The sequence below is a fragment of the Phalacrocorax carbo genome, chromosome 1 (genome assembly GCF_963921805.1).
Source record: "Phalacrocorax carbo chromosome 1, bPhaCar2.1, whole genome shotgun sequence".
NCBI lineage: Eukaryota > Metazoa > Chordata > Aves > Suliformes > Phalacrocoracidae > Phalacrocorax > Phalacrocorax carbo.
In genome coordinates this window covers 102,332,613-102,349,025 of record NC_087513.1, presented here as the reverse complement: position 1 = coordinate 102,349,025, position 16,413 = coordinate 102,332,613, and the positions used below count along the sequence as shown (strand labels likewise).

The window sequence follows — 16,413 nt, the reverse complement described above, 5'->3', positions numbered from 1 at the left end:
TAGCTTTACTTGCTCTCGTTAACATTCATCTGACACTCCAAAAGGCTGCAGCTGGGCCAATGCAACCACACTCAGAGTGCAAGTTCACCATGGTGGTATGTCTTAATTATCTTTTTCTAGTGCATTTATGTGTCTTCCTCTCATTTCTCAGACAACAAGTCAAGTCTGCTGCTCATTAGCCCCATCCTTGATCTCGTACTGAAACTATTTATTGGCTCTCCTGGCAGTTTGTTAGTCTAATGGTATTCATCTCTTGTTATATATAGCTACACGTAAGAAATAAGAAGACCACATTTAGTCATTTCACTCATTTCAAACTGCTAAACCTCTCTAATATAAGAAAGAAAAGGGGTGCATAGCTGGACCGAAACTTCAATTATTTTTTAATATTAAGAAGCTAAATTCGGAAAAGGTATCAGAAAAGTGTGAAAAATATGAACGAGGAAAACTATACATTAGATTTACTGTGAGATTCTTTGGAGGTTTCAATGTTATCCTTCATAAGCAGCTGCTGGCTCAATGGTGCACATGACTGGTTACATGAAAGATTTCTGTCTAAAGCATGAAGTTTAATTTCAGAAAAGCAGTCATTAATTTCTAACTTCAAAGGTCTCTCTCTAAAGCATGTCAATCATTAATGACAACTAGCAAAAATCCTGAATGTAGCAATAACTTAGTATTTAAAAAGAAAAGACGATAAATGCATCTTGCACATTTTTGGGGCTATATAATACAACCTTCTGCCATGAACAGTACTTCTGAGTACTTAAACACAGTGTCCTCCTTGGGTACTGATGGGAAAAGAGGCTAAGCTGTGAAACCAAAGAGGGTGGGAGGAAAGAAGAGTGGGAGGAGCTGTCACTCACTAGAGCAGGCCTCAAACTCCAGTGACTAGGTAACAGAATTTTGTTTAGGTGCAAAATGTGAAATGCATGTTGACGCTTAAAAGCTGGAAAATAAAAACGTTAACACTAAACCAAAGAGTAGAACTACATAGTTTTGAAAACACGTTCTGCCTCAAGCATCAAAATGTTTCTTGTCCTGTGTTCTGAACAGCTAACACTGAAGAACCATTGTAACTGATGGAGCCAGGGAAATAACAGTTGTGGTGAACCACTTACCCGCCAAACCAATGCAATTTAAAGCACTGAAATTATTTGTGAATACACCCAAATAGTTTTGCCAGAACAAACTTTGACAAAACATTATTGAGCACAGAGACCTTCATTTTTTAACAGTTTTGATACATCAGTAAAGTAAGAAAGTAAGAGAGTTGCAACAGGATGGCAGTATTTCTGTTTCCCTAATAGTTCAGTAATTAGAAAGCACATTCTAGATGCAGCTTCTTGCTCTTCAGGGGTTTCCCATCTTGCAGCAGTTTTACCTCAAGAAGGACCATGCTCTCTGGCTCTCCTGCTCCTGCACATTAAAGGCTGTTCTCAAACAGGCTTGGAGCCACACAACAGCAGCAGGAATGATTCGCTAAGCAGCTTGTTACGGCAGCCTTGAAGGTATAGATGACCTGATTCAAAGCACCCTTTTTCTCTACTTAAGAGGAGGGCCTGAAATGGGCTTTGGTTAGGAGCTACAAAGGAAGAGTAGGAAGAAACCAGCACTTTGTGTTGCTAGGTGTGCGGGTGCCCACACTTTGAACTGCTTTACCCTTCCCCAGCACAGGCAGAGGTGACCTCTGCTGGAATAAAAGTGTATAAAAAGAAAATCAAGGGATTTGATTTACATCCGAATGAAGAGAGGAATATATTTTTGGCAAACTCCTCTTTTCAATACCTGTTTGCAGAAAATCCCATTAAATTATTCTTTCTCAAGACCTGTTTGTGAAGCCTAGTTGATGCAATACATTGAAACTGAGGTAAAAACAATACACTAGAAGCATGGTGTCTGCTGCATGCATCTAATTCACTTGCAAGAATGGGCTGTATCTGCTGTATTTGGGCATATCCTGAGGCAAGGCTGGAGAAAGAGGAGGATGAGTCCTGATTCTCTTTGGGAAATGCTTTCCACTGCAGACCCACAGAGATGCTTCTCTTCCTTAAAGGACTTATGTGGTCTCCACTACTGCAGTATCACCTGGTTTTTGCTGAATGTCCCACCAAAGTCTGTAAGGTGGAAACGTGGCCGTTCCATTCATTTTATTGATTTAGAGAAAGAGGCAGACCCCTGCCCATGGACAAAGCCATGGATGATATGCTAGGTAAGGGAGTTTGCCTCTCATCTTCCCAAGTAATACAGCGATGATGCTGATTGACTTCTCAGGTGTGTGGTGAGGATAAACTGGTGACTGCACAGTTACCAGGATCATGGCAACACGCATATCGGTTTGTAACAGTCAAAGGGATCTTCATCTAGTGGTTTAGAAATTGCTTATCTCTGGCTCCATCAGAAAATCCACAAGAAAAAGCTTTGTATGAAATATTGGAAAAACAGATTTGGCCAGAATTTATCTGGCAAAAAAATGGGATTAAACGGACTTAAAATGCAGAAAGATGAGAAGGCAACTAAGATTTTTCTGGCCTGGATGCATCTGTCTGCTTAAATCTGACTTCCAGCATGTATCAAAAATGTATATAACCAAGAAAGAGAGGGGACAGTACATATAGCTTTACTTCTTTCATAAACCTGTGATGCACCTTGGTGGAAGCGGCACAGGAGTCTGGATTGAAATTCAATGCAACAGCATAGAGCCTATGGTAAAGGCAGACTGACAGAGAGATGTGCTGAAAATACCTGTAGGACCAAGCACCATTTACACAGGAAGGAGCGCTGTAAACAGCAAGAGCTGCTTTAATTCATCAGAACTTACCTCACTTAGAAATGAGAGTCTGACTTTTTAACTGCCAACTCTTCTCATAAAAGCAATACTTATTCTAGGTGTGACCAACCTGTTTGTTCCCTTAACGGCTATTGAAAGAGCTACCTCTAGAATGTTATAATTTTGTAATGCCTTTTCTGCATATCTAACGTGTAGTACACCTGTGACTAAATGATTTTTACTTTCTCATTTTTTATTGAGACAATATTGTGTAGGCTTCTTTGGCAGCAACCTGACGTACAGCTTTGTTGAGCCCAAACACATTTACCTTCTGGAAACACATTCATTTAATCTAAAGAAGCATAGATCATTTGAAGAATGATAAAATTACATGGTCAGCCTGAATATTAAGCCATTTCTGTAAAAGAGGTTTGCTCTTGTAAAGCTGTAAGTATGAGTCACTGATCTAAGAACTCAAAGCATTACAGGGATATTAAGAATATAAAAATAAAGATTTCAATAAATTGGTGAAGTAATTAGAGAAGACAGGAAATAAAAGACTTGTTCATCCCGACTGAAACAGAAAGCTTCTTTCTGTGGTAAGAAGAACAGATCATACCCTTCACGTTACTTGTTACAAATCTTCTGGACCAACACCTGTAGAGCAAGTGCTATCGGTGGATATATTGTGCTTCAAAGAGTTTTAGGAAGCAGTGAGAGTAAGGATCAAGAAGTATTGCTCTTCCTTTCAGTAAGATAGACTTTGGCAGCCTATCTCCTTTCTTCAGACTCCCCTTCTCCTGCCTACAACAGCTGCCAGCTCTGAAACAGCTGATCTGCAATAAAGAAACACCCTGGAGGAGTGGAGAGACCCTTGGGCAGAGCTGTTCTCCTCCTCAGACCACAGCTACCTCCCAGCCAGGGAAGAGAAAGTAGTTTTGACTGAGGGTGGAGAAGGGAAAAGAAAGGAAGAAAAATACCTTTCTTCCTTTCTTTGCATCTTTACCTCCTTCTAAAACCTATCTTAAAAGTGAAGATCAGTTTTTCATCCATCTCTGTAGTGGAAGGAACTAAAAGAACCTCTTCTCACCTCTCTCGTTTGGTGCCTTTCAGAGTGAGCAGTGTCATACCTAGCTTTCAGGCAAAAGCCTCATCTCCAGCATCTACAGGGGAGCAGCTCATACATTGCAATAAACTGGCTTAGAGTCAATTCAATTTAGATCAAAATGATGATAATGTGCTAAAGAAAGGAACTAAGGAGGTAATTCAGAAGGTGTTTCTGCCTTCTGAAAGGTTATCCAGCTAGCTACTGTTTTTGTTTGCTTGCAGTTTAGATTCCCAGTTACATCTAAGTACTCAGTGCCCAGACCTGATTTTTTTGTGTGCAAGTGCTTGTCTTTTTTTTTTTCTTTTTTTTTTTTTTTACCCTAATATATAGATATATGATTGGAGGAGCCAATGGGAGGTTGAAGTAGGGTAGCCCGAGGTTGCCCTTTCCGACAGCGTGGCTCTGGTAGTTGCTGCCAGCCCATAGCTCAGAGGGTTTGAGTTTAACTTCATCCTCTGCCAAAACGGGTGACTTTGGTCTCACCATGTAGTCTCCCTGTGCCTCACTTTCCTGACTCATAAGGCAAGGTGAGGCATATTCCCTATTTAACAAAGCACTAGGAAGAAAAATACATTGAAAAGAGGTACTTGAACTCTGCAAGGATGGGCCACGCATATATTACTGACAGATCTTCCTGTGATGACCTTCCCTGGGTCTTCCAGCTCAGGGTTACTCAGTCTGTTGTCTTGGTACGGAAACATGCAAAATACCTGCAAATAAGTTTTAAGCAGGGCATGCACTTTTGGAGGCCTCCACATGAGAAATGTGCCTCTGATTTTATCTGTAGCCAGTCATACAGGATGAGAATTAGCAGACGATGGGTCAGTCTTACAGCTCTTCCCTCCCATCAAGGTGACAAAAGGCTTCCACAGCTGGTTCTGCAGACCTTTTTGCAAGACCTTTCCATCTTCCCTGCATGAAGCAATGTCAACTGATCATTGATTTTTGATACAGCTTTTCATCACTGAAATGTTGACACTTTAATTATCAGAAGGCCCTGCACAGGTTGGAATTAAAAAATTAAGAGTCAGTATATCATAGAGTTTAGTATAGCAACTCCCAGCAAGTTATCTGAGCAGTGAAACTTCTGAAGCTTGCTTTATTGTAGTTCTTGTTCTTATAAAAATTTTCAGTCTTTCTGTTCTGTCATACAGATTCTCTAACGCCTAATAATAAGTTGAACACATGCTGCGGCCTTTCCATTAACAGGGGCTTGCCTTGCATCTCTTTGGCAGCATGTTTTCATCAAATGTATAGGGACTTTTGATCGCTCTGCAAGTTTAGTTAAAATCTGTGCAATGAGTTCAAAAGGAACTCATGGGGACTGACAGAAAGCATGATCTTGGAAGTGTCATTTCCCAAGGAAACTGGATTAAAAGACTAGTGGCTAGTTATGTGGTAGGCTAATTCAACCCTTCCTTTTCTGTCAGTAACAAAAAAGAAGTGAGAAAATATTGTTTTGACAATGTTAATTAGCAGAGTTTCAGTCAGAGGGGAAGCTGACTCCCCAATTTCCTTTTTTCATTAATAGGGTCTAGAAAAATGACAGCTTTTTGTCCTTGTATAACTAGAAGAAATTACTTTTTTAAAGTGTCCTTTTTCATTTATTATTGATTGTCAGGGATTTCCACTGCATGGTGTTTCCTTTTAAATAATTGCAAAATTATTATCTCTCTAAGGTTGTTTTGAGCAACATGATGGAAGCCTCCCATAGCCTGTTTTCCTACTGGAATTTTTATCCTTCTTGATTATCGGCTGTGTTCCCATGACAATTCCTGTACTCATGCATCCCAGAATTAGCTCCTCACACGTTCCAGCCTGATGGTACATCAAGCCCACTCAGTGCTCTGGAAACTACACGTACGCAATAGACTCTGAATGTGTGGGGAAAGGAAGGTCTCCAATTTGGGTATCAAGGCTATGTGATTGAAAGATAGGAGAAGGGATGGACAGAAGGGACTGAGAAAATAAAAGATGTTTAGGTTTATTCCTTTTTTTAATTATTATTTTTGAAATTAAAATGCCTCATGTCTATAGAATAACATCTATATTATTAGTATATACTTTTGGTGAAATGGAATACTTGCTTGAAAATGACTTAGCAATTTAACTTCAGAGTCAGCTGATAAGGCAAGCAATTCTGTTTTGAGTTAACTTTCCTCTGTTGCACTTTCAGTTTACCTGGAAGCTCACTGTTTCCATGAGGTGCCCAGGTGTCATTTCCACTTTAAATGCTGCTGCATAGCTGGGTGCATTCCAGCTGCAGATCTACATACCTTTCTCAGGATTGCAACAGTCTTAGCCAAAAGCTGAGCAAATCCTAGCAGAGATCTACTCAAAAGAATCATAGAATGTCCTGAGTTGGAAGGGACCCACAAGGATCATCAAGTCCAACTCCTGTCCCTGCACAGGACAGCCCCAAATTTACACCATGTGTCTGAGGGCATTGTCCAAGTGCTTCTTGAATACCGTCAGGCTTGGTGCCGTGACTGCCTCCCTGGGGAGTCTGTTCCAGCGCTCCACCACCCTCTGGGGGAAGAACCTTTTCCTAATATCCAACCTAAACCTCCCCTGGCCCATCTTCCTGCCATTTCCTTGCATCACTAGAGAGCAGAGATCAGCACCTGCCCCTTCTCCTACCCTTGTGAGGAAGCTGCAGACCACGATGAGGTCTGCCCTCAGCCTCCTCTTCTCCAGGCTGAACAAACAAGTGACTTCAGCCGCACCTCATAGAGTTTCTCCTCTAAACCCTTCACCAACTTCGTGGCCCTCCTCTGGACACTCTCTAGTAGCTTTATATCCTTAATGTACTGTGGCACCCAAAACTGCACACAGCACTCAAGGTGAGGCCGCCCCAGCACAGAGCAGAGCAGGACAATCCCCTCCCTCAGCTGGCTGCGATGCAGAGCTTGATGCACCCCAGGGCACAGTTGGCCCTCTTGGATGCCAGGGCACGCTGTTGGCTCATGGTCAACTTGCCATCGACCAGAACCCCCAGGTCCCTCTCTGCAGAGCTGCTCTCCAGCCTCTCGCTCCCCAGGCTGTATGTGCATCCAGGGTTGCCGTGCCCAAGGTGTAAAATCTGGCACTTGCCCTTGTTCAACTCCATACGGTTGGTGATTGCCCACCTCTCCTGTCTGTCCAGATCCCTCTGCAGGGCCTCTCTGCCCTTGAGAAACACCTCATTGTTCAGTCTAGCTGCCAGAATAGTGCCAGACCTGATGGTATACACCCAGCAGGGCTGCTAGCTGAGAGGGGAGCATCTGGATACTCTACTACTGCAGGCTAAGTCAAGGACCATTGACAAAACAAGCTCCCAGCAGGTGCTGGTTTGGCTCCAAGTGGCACTAATACTTCACAGCCAAGGCACAATGAATTCCAGCCAGGACTCCTGATAGATTTTCATGGACAGCCAAAACTGCCAGCAGAACATGTTCAACTCCAATACCTAAAGAGCTGCTAACTAAATTTTTTTCTGCCAGTAGTTGAAGTTCACAGATTAAAGCTATTCTGAGGTTTCCTGGACATTTTTGCCCCAAACCTGTTCTCAAGAATCTGTCCAGACTGGAGACGTAAAGCTCTTCAACATGCCTCCATCTGAGAACAGCCTACCATCTCACCATCTGTCACAACAGCATTTCCTAGCATTTTCTTCTCCCTCTTGGTGCTTCTTATGCCTTTTCAAAGTTTGCCCTCTGGCATTCTCCAAATGGCACAGTAGTGTTAAGCAGTGACAAATGCACCTTGGGACACTTGCATTTATGGAATATCAAAAAGTATCCTTCCTCCCAGCACTTTTGTCACTCGGCATGACGGTACCACGAGGGTTAAAAAAACCAAGCTTATTATAATGCAAGCATGGTTACCAAGATAGCAGGTAGGAGGAAATACAATTGAGATAGTAGTTTGCTTTACAGGTTGAACTCTGAGCTTTCAGCTACCTTTACCTTTTATAAGATATATTTCCCAAAATAAGATATTTAAAGATGCATACAGATTTTAAGATACTCAGTTTGCTTTTATCACAGTCTCAGCACTATTAATGATATGATTTCAGAACAGTTATTGCAAAAATCTATTTTTGCTAAGCCGTTTGTGAAGAACAAAACCAAATTTAAAATAAAGATCATACATTCAAAGGCAAGAGGGTCTCTGTGAGAAGTCACCTGTGAAAGTAATATTGACCTCTCACTCTCACAGAACTTCTGCAAGAATCCTTCCAACACAAACATTTCTGCCTATTGTGCCAGCTGCCATTGCCATTTCAACAAAACCCTTTTTGTTCCTTGATGGCAAACCTCCTGATCACACCTGTCCCCCTCCATAAGGATAGCCAGCAGAGTTGTGCTAGGAGGTTACTACATTTTTCTCTGCCTCTCACCAATTTCCCAATAGCCCTTCCACCAATTCAAAACCGTACTGGCATCCTCCAAGTCCCTGTCCCAGTGCTAGTCTCCAGGCTGAGCCCAGAGTTCAGCCTAGCCCAGAAGGAGACCATAGGAAGGGAATTCCAGGAGTGAGGGAAAAACATGCATTAGCGTTGCTATGGAGATGAGAATTAGCACAATAACTATTGTGTTCTGTTTCAAAGCTTCCCAGTCACCAGTTTTAACTCTTTCCCCTCTCTCCACCACCGCTTCAGTTCTGTCCCGGCAACATCCCAGCACACCTGAGAGATTTCTGGGCCAGGAACTGGAAAGTGAATGGCAGAACATATAAGAACCTGAAGTCTGGTCAGGGGCCAGAAAATGGGAAGAAAAAAGTGAGAGAAGGTCTTGTAGAAAGAGGAGAGGATTAAAAAAAAAAAAACAAAACCAAAAAAAAAAACCCCAAACGGTTATAAGAGGCAGGTATATGGAAAACAAGCTTCTGGCAATGGCACAGAAATAGACAGAAATGGAAAATACTTTGGTACCATATGGCTACCCTCTACCCTTCCTTAATGAAGCTCTGTCCCTCATGGAGAGTGATATACTGGCTGTGCACCACTTGGCAGTGAATACTGAGACTACCATCTTCCCTCCTGTATGCAACAGCCTCTCTTTTTTTCTTCAGCACTGAGAGGAAAAGCAAAGCTTCTAGGACATAAATGCAACATTATGCTTTCTTCTGAGAGGAAGAGCAAAAGTTGGAATGAATTGGATAAGTTTAAACATATTTTTCCACATCCACATTGTAACATTCAGTTAGATGGTTGTGCCATTTCTGATGTTTATGTTTATGTTCCAGTGTCTTAAAACTTGCACTTCTTATGTACGAGTCGTTGACATGAGTCGATACCCTTCCATAAAATCACCCATGCTGTAAAGATAATGCCCTGCCCTTTTCCAGATACACTGGGAAAGCATTAAAAAGGGGTAATAAAGGGAGCTTGTAGATGAAAATTAGAACAAGGCATTTCTAATCCACTAGGCTTCACAGTTAACCGCTGGTGCTAGAGGCAGCATCACCGACTGTATGAAGTGTCTCTGAACATATCTTTCACCTGACAATAACGTTGTCCATTGCTGCCACAGCCATTGTGCAAAACCCAGCAAACAAGTCTTGCTCTGCTACCTCTGGCCCTGCAGCAAGCACCACCTTTGTTCTTTCAATCTTCAAAAAACTTATTCCTCTGCAGCCACCAAAAGTACAGCTACACTTTTATTTTGCCCAGCTAGCAAACGACACCATAAACCAGTCAATAAGCAGAGGACAAAATGTGCCTCCCAGGAGAGCAGCGGGATGCCTGGCCCTACCCGGCCACCCTCTGCCAGGGAACAGCACTTCAGCTGCAGGGAAAGCAGGCTGCCAAAACGGCCTAAAATGTGGCTGGGGGCATTCACACTTATACAGTTGTTATATATCCTGATCCCACATCATATCCTTTCCTAAAAATGAATACTGATTTTCCTACCCCAGAAACTGAGCTCTTGGAAGTTCATTTGATGCAGACAGAACCCACCAAAACTAGCCCTTAGATTCTATCCTCCTTTGTCCAAAATGACATAGCAACTAGCTGTTCATGCCACTTGGCTGTGTGACGACACATGCAGACACCAGCATCCACAGCACAGTTATGACTCTGGGGATCTCACTGCGCCACCTCCCCTCCCTGCTGGCTGACAACTTAAAAATGGGCATAGTTTGCAAAAGGCACATGAATGATACAGCTGACTCCTTTGAGTCTTTGCTGCTCTCCAGTCCCAGCATTCCCAGACCTTATACAATTTCTAACCGAGCTTTTAAGGGAAGAAAAAAAAAAAACATAGCAAATTGCCTCCAGCCCCATGATGGGAGAGAGCACCGTAAGACTAACCTTTGGTGCGGTGCTGTGGTGTCAAAGACTCACTGCTGCCCAAATTTAAAAGGGTAGTGAGAAATGACCAACTTTGGCTATTCGTTGCTGTGCAAAAAATTTCAAATATAACCATAATTTCTCATAACTTGCCCTTGTAGGCAAGGCTTCAAAAGCAGGGAAACGAATGCTTTCCCTTCAAGAGTTTTAACAGGAGAAAGAGTCTTCACTTGTTTATTGATCTCTACAGCGTATTTCATGTGAGCGTGGGAAAATCCAGGAGAAAAGTAAGGTTCAGTGGGTCTCTCAGCCCAACTATAATTTCACCCTCACCATCTCATTTCCATCCCCCTTCCCTCCCTCCTCCAGCCTTGCAAAGGAAAATACCTTGACACTAAAAGTCCTATACTACTTCTGAAGATTCACTCCCTTGTCTTTCTGGTGAAGACCTACACTTTTAAATACAGCATAGGTACGGAAACACCTTTCTCAGAAAACTTAAAACCAGACATAAAACACAGACAGAAAAACAGCTCTTTCAAGCTCAGAAAGTTAAGGAAAAAGTCATTCCAAATCAACACTTTAACTTAATACTTCTCCAGTCAACAAAGCATCTGACAACCTTCTCTTATGCTTTTTATTAAAAAGTTATCTTAATAGCAAGCTGTCAGTTTAAGCTGGAAACTCAGATGCACTATAGAATGGCTAGAGTGTGAAAATACAGGAATCATGGGGATGGGTGAGGATATTACTAATTGCCCCATTCCCTGTTTCTTTTTATGAAATGTAATAAATAAAATTGTGACAAAAAACAATGATCATCTAACTGAGAAAGTATCAGGAACAGGAGAATAAGCAGGGTGTGGTTTTTCCTCACATGCCAAAAGCACGGTATGTGAAAATGTCATTGTGAAGTTCCAAAATCACAGCCAAGAGACTCAGCAGCTGCTTAGCTGGGAAAGAGACTTATCTGCTTAACCGTCTAGTGGTGCAGAAACTTTGAGTATTTGGTATAATCTGTGTTTCTACTACATTTCCATTATGCTTTTGAAAGATTGGGCCAAAGAAATCCCTTGTTTTGTAAACCTTTGTCATGGTTTTAGCTGGGATAGAGTTGATTCCCTTCACTGCAGCTGGCACAGTGCTGTGCTTTGGGCTTAGTATGAAAACTATGTTGAGATAACACACCGATGTTTGGGCTGTTGCTGGGCAGTGCTTGTACTAGTCGAGGACTTTTGCAGCTTCCCATGCTCTGCCGGGTGCACAAGAAGCCGGGAGGGGAGGGGGCACAGCGACGACAGCGGATTCAAACTGGCCAAAGGGATATTCCATACCACGTAACGTCATGCCCAGTGTGTTACCTGGGAGGGGCTGGCCGGGGGAGGGAGGCAGCAATCACGGCTCAGGGACCGGCAGCATCAGTCGGCGGGTGGTGAGCGGCTGTATCGTTTGTGGTTCTGTTTTTTTTTCCTTTTTCCCTTTTCCTTTTTATTATTGTTATTATTATCACAATCAATATTACAATTATTATTTTATTCTAATTAGTAAACTGTTCTTACCTCAAGCCACAAGGTTTTTTTTTGCTTTTGTTCTTCCGATTCTCTCCCCCATCCCAGAGGGATGGGGGAAGTGAGCGAGCGGCTGCGTGGTGTTTAGTTGGCTGACTGGGGCTGAACCACAACAACCTTGAAGAAAGGAAAGAGATTACCAAGAGACCTTTTTTAGCTATTGTACCCTAAACTTCCTGGATTTCAGAAGTTTTGTCTTTAGGGTGATTTACTTATCTTTATCCCCAGATTTTTATGTGCCACAGGTAGGACACAATTTTTTAATAACAGAATACATACTCATGTTTCTATTCAGGAGTCACTTCATAGATAAAACACTTGTATAAATGCCTAAATTATTTCAATGCTCAATCACACTGAAAGTCAATACAACCCAAATACCTAAACTGCAAAGACAGTTTTGGAAAATGCTATGTTAGGCTGGGGTCATACTGTCTTAATATAGATATTCTTATCCAGATAATATCACTGAAGAGATGTTTGGTTTTGCAAGGATGATTAATTTCATCTTCCCTCTAACATCATGAATGGTACTAACCACCCCACCTAATTTTGTTCAGTGATGGTATTAGTTAGTTATTTTGATGGTGCAAATAAAATTTAGCCTGACATCTCAAGAACCTGGGCATAATGAATATTAACAAAGCCTTATTACACAAGGTTTCTTTTATGCCTTTTTAAAGCCTGAACACAATATTGTTGGTGTCAAGGTATGGGGAACTTTTGCATTTTTAGCGGGGACCAGTGTAGAGTAGTCGCTATGTCATGAAACAGCTCAAATTGATCACAGTGATGGTCTGTTACCTGCAAAGCCATGCCTGGGTCTTTTACTCTAAATGATATCTGAATGACAAACAGCAGAGCTTCTAAGAGTACTCCATCCCACCTATACCAACTTTATCCTACGGAAAACATGCTACTTCCTTGGCCTCTGGTATGAATGCCACCTGATTGTTAGTGAAAATGTCTAAGGTAAAAAACAGAAATCAAGGCTGAGCAATATTAGTTTGAATCTTGAACAGGCAGAGTCACGCCACACTGTCCAGTGGAGAGCTGCTAGATGGTGACCACTGTTTCTCTCTTCCAAGGAGTGCAGTACACTTAGCAAAAGGAATTAAACCTCTTGTACACAATAGCCTGTAGGGCATAAAATATTGCTGGGTTCTCTTCCCCATCATGTAAAAAATCGCCAACGTTGCAGCGAGTGCTGTGCTTTGCAGTGTTTTTCACGTCCATTTTCACTTTCCCATGTGCTTGCCTTTTAAGCTTTGATCAGAATGCTGTACAGCTAAAGGCACCTGAGAAACAGATTGCTAGGCAACAGATGCTGCAAAGGACAGCTTCCCCTCCCCTAGAACTGAGATGGCTAGAGACTTACAGCGCTCAAAGTTGCCTGTTACAAAATATTCAAGGCAAAACCAGCTTAGCATAATGAAGGCAGTCAGGTGAAGTAAGAAATTACTTTGAAAGTAGGAGTTAAAAATAAACAGCAACAGGAAAAAGAGGCAATTCAAGCAAATGAAAGAGGAACATGATGGGAGGCAACAAAGGCGACATCAAATAATGAGTTGTTATTAACAGTGTGGGAGCAGGTAGAGAATATGAGGAAAGAAGTTGGCAAAACACAGGTACAAGGCAGATTTGAAAACTTGTGCGACAGCATAAATATATATAAGCTTAATTTACTGTCATTCTTATAAAAGTTTATTTATTGCTAAAATTCTGTGTAGTGTTCATTTTACACCACTGAATCAAAAATTATGTCTACCATGAGGAGACTGATATTACTGTTGTTTTTCTCTCCTGAATTACAAAAGGGAGCACTTTACATCATTTCTGCTCAGTCCATAAATGTCACCCATGGAGTAAATAGAAAAGTTTCATCTGATCACCATTTAGGAGAGAATGCAGAATCTACATAAAGCTATATAAATGCTTATAGAACACAAATAGGTTTTTCACCCAGAATATAACTTGGAAGCCAAGATATAAATGCGAAATGGTGCATACTAAGCAAAGGGAAGGTTACATTGGTCTAATGAGAGTTTCCTTTAGGATAACAAAAACAAGCTGCTAAAGTAACCTGACCTGGAAGCTGTGAAGCACAGTGCAGTGCCACATTTAGGAAACGTGTTTTCCTTGTTTAAATCCATAATTGCTATTTTAAATGTGGAAGTAGGCTTGCCCAGTAGGATGAACAGTGGCAACAAAAACAGATGCTGCGTATGCAGAACCAAGAAGAAAGTACTAAGCAGCAAAGCAAGCTGAATATTAGAGATGAAATGCTCACACACAGTGAAAATTAGACTTTGCACAGGATATGAAAACAAACAGGGGGGGAAATGGAGATATTATACAGGAAGAATGTGACAGAGATTAAAGATAATCCAGGTACAGCCCAAAACCTAAGTATACTCTGCCTCATGTCAGTCAGAGGAGATGATGTTGGGCATGGAACATAAGGCAGAATGGCTAAAGGGAATCACATTAGGGAAATCGCTAAGGAGCTTATTTGGTCTTTTGAGACCAAATGATCAGTCACAGCAGAATTCTGAAAGAACTGGATGCCAAACAGCAGGCAGAGTAACTGGTATTTTCAATAATTCTGCTGGGCCAATCTGTCCTTAAATGACTATATAATTGTAAAGAGGTTGCAGAAAGACTGTTCAAGCTTGCCAAAATAACAGCCAAGATGAGGATAGGGGTTCTGTCTACAAACATACCATTGAAGTAAAAACCAGAAAGGGGAAAATAATATTTTAGCTAAAGGATAATATTGACATGAGAACAAACACATTATGAAGTTAGAAAAATGTTTCTAACCTTCAACGCAATGAGGTTTGAGAACAATCTTCCCATGAAAGTAACAGGTACAGAACTAGTTAGAAATGGAGACTGATCAGTTTGGAAAATGGATTTAGTGATAAATTTGCCCGAGGCAGGTAGAAGAGAGACCATTCCTAGTCCTTTTGTCTAAAAGTTTCTTTATAATCAAGTCCCTGTGATTCCCACATGGTTTCCTATGCATTTGACTTGATAATATTCCAGCATTTAGTAATAATCCTTTGCCTTGTTACTACTTGCAGGCAGCTTAATTATCATCCATCTTGTGTACTTCTCACTCTAGCAACAAACAGGGTCCATGTATTCCCTCACAAGGCAAAGATTCCTGTTGGACATGCTGACATGGCACAGACTTTTCTAGTTCTGCCAGTTGTTCCTTGAGCTGAGGGAGGAAATGGAAAAGTCAAGCCCTGCCTGCTATAACAGTTGTTGAAATCACATGACAGCTCACACACCGCTCGTGTAATCAGCTGCACCCATGCTGCCCAGATGAGAGACATACTTAAGAAGAAGCAACCAAGAATTTCCCCTCAATCCATTACTTTGAAACTTTACCAGAGTTTATGCAAAGTTCATCAAAGCTAAAACAAACTATTGACAGTGTTGAAATATGAGAATAGAAAGGAAGGCACAAGTCTTTCACATAATTAGCTTTACGCTTTTCAAGTTTGGAGGACACGGCATATTCCTTCCACGGGTTTAACCAAACTTAAATATATGTTTTGTTTGTGAACTCTTTCACCAGCTTTTTGCTACTGACACATCACGTTGGTAAATTCCTTTTTAGGTTTGCTTCAACGTACCCATTTAAAATATCTGACTCGTTTCACAAATATACTCTAAGGTTTCTTATTTAAAAGCCTTGCAATAATTTAAGAGAAAAAGGGTTCTGCAAATAAAGAACAATGTTAACTATTCTATTTTTGGAGAACAGGAGTGCAGTGCCAATTAGCCTGAAGCAGTCTGAAGGCAAAATCCCCCATGTCCCACCAGACAAGGTCACTAGAGTTGTGTGTGCACATTGACACAACCTTTTAATGCATATACCCATTTAAAATAATTATTTTGCCTGCCAAGCCATATCTTCTCTTCTAAGTTCATTTCCACTGTGTAATGGATGGCTTGAAATCCAATTTAATTCATTTTTGTAATACAATTTTCTTCCATGTCTACTATTTTCAGTGCATATTACATCTTCACTACTTCTGAATGTATCTTATTAAGTAGCAATTGCAAATATATATATAATAAATTTCAATTCTGTAATTTCTCCTCTTAGTCAACTCTAACGTCTGTCACTCTTGAAAGCACAAAAAAATCTGTAGAACAAATATACGTTTCACTTGCACTCTATATCCCAGTCACTGAACAAAGAAATTTCATAGCTAACCTGTATTTATTTATTCCTAAAACCAATTCTTTTTTTATTGAATCTTCTTAATGTATTTTGCCTTTATAGGAACTGATATATAGGTATGCAATTCAATTTGGTGACAGACCTTTTTTCAAAGCTGGAAATTAAATTTGCTAGCATCTTTTTCTCATCCTCAAAACATCAGTTTGAGGTATTTGAAGTATTTGAAACACCTGTACAAACCAGAGTTAAAGAGAGAAACAAGAGAACTGGAGATTGCGTGAAGCCCTGGACAATCTGCTCCACTTCAGCTCCAGCTGAAGCTTGGAAGGGGTCTGGAGGGACGCCGGGACATTGTTACCCTTAGACCCCACATGGAGGAGGGTTTGGGGACTGGGTTTTGGGCAAGGCTTGTTTGTTTTTGCAATCGCCATACGAAGTTCTTCCTGCTTATGCAAGACCAGTTTTTTCAAAAGAAAAAAAGATTCAGCT

At 41.2% G+C, this 16,413-nt stretch overlaps 1 protein-coding gene and 1 long non-coding RNA gene across 5 annotated transcripts in view; one reads left to right on the top strand and one right to left on the bottom strand.

Annotated features, from left to right (window-relative positions):
- Positions 1-16,413, top strand: part of HTR1F (5-hydroxytryptamine receptor 1F) — a 120,095-nt gene that overhangs the window by 9,640 nt on the left and 94,042 nt on the right. The gene's annotated exons all lie outside the window — the stretch shown is intronic.
- Positions 11,437-16,413, bottom strand: part of LOC135316352 (uncharacterized) — a 124,337-nt gene continuing 119,360 nt past the window's right edge. The window contains exon 9 of the long non-coding RNA XR_010375725.1: positions 11,437-11,840. This is a non-coding gene — a long non-coding RNA (uncharacterized LOC135316352). The remainder of the gene's footprint in view (positions 11,841-16,413) is intronic.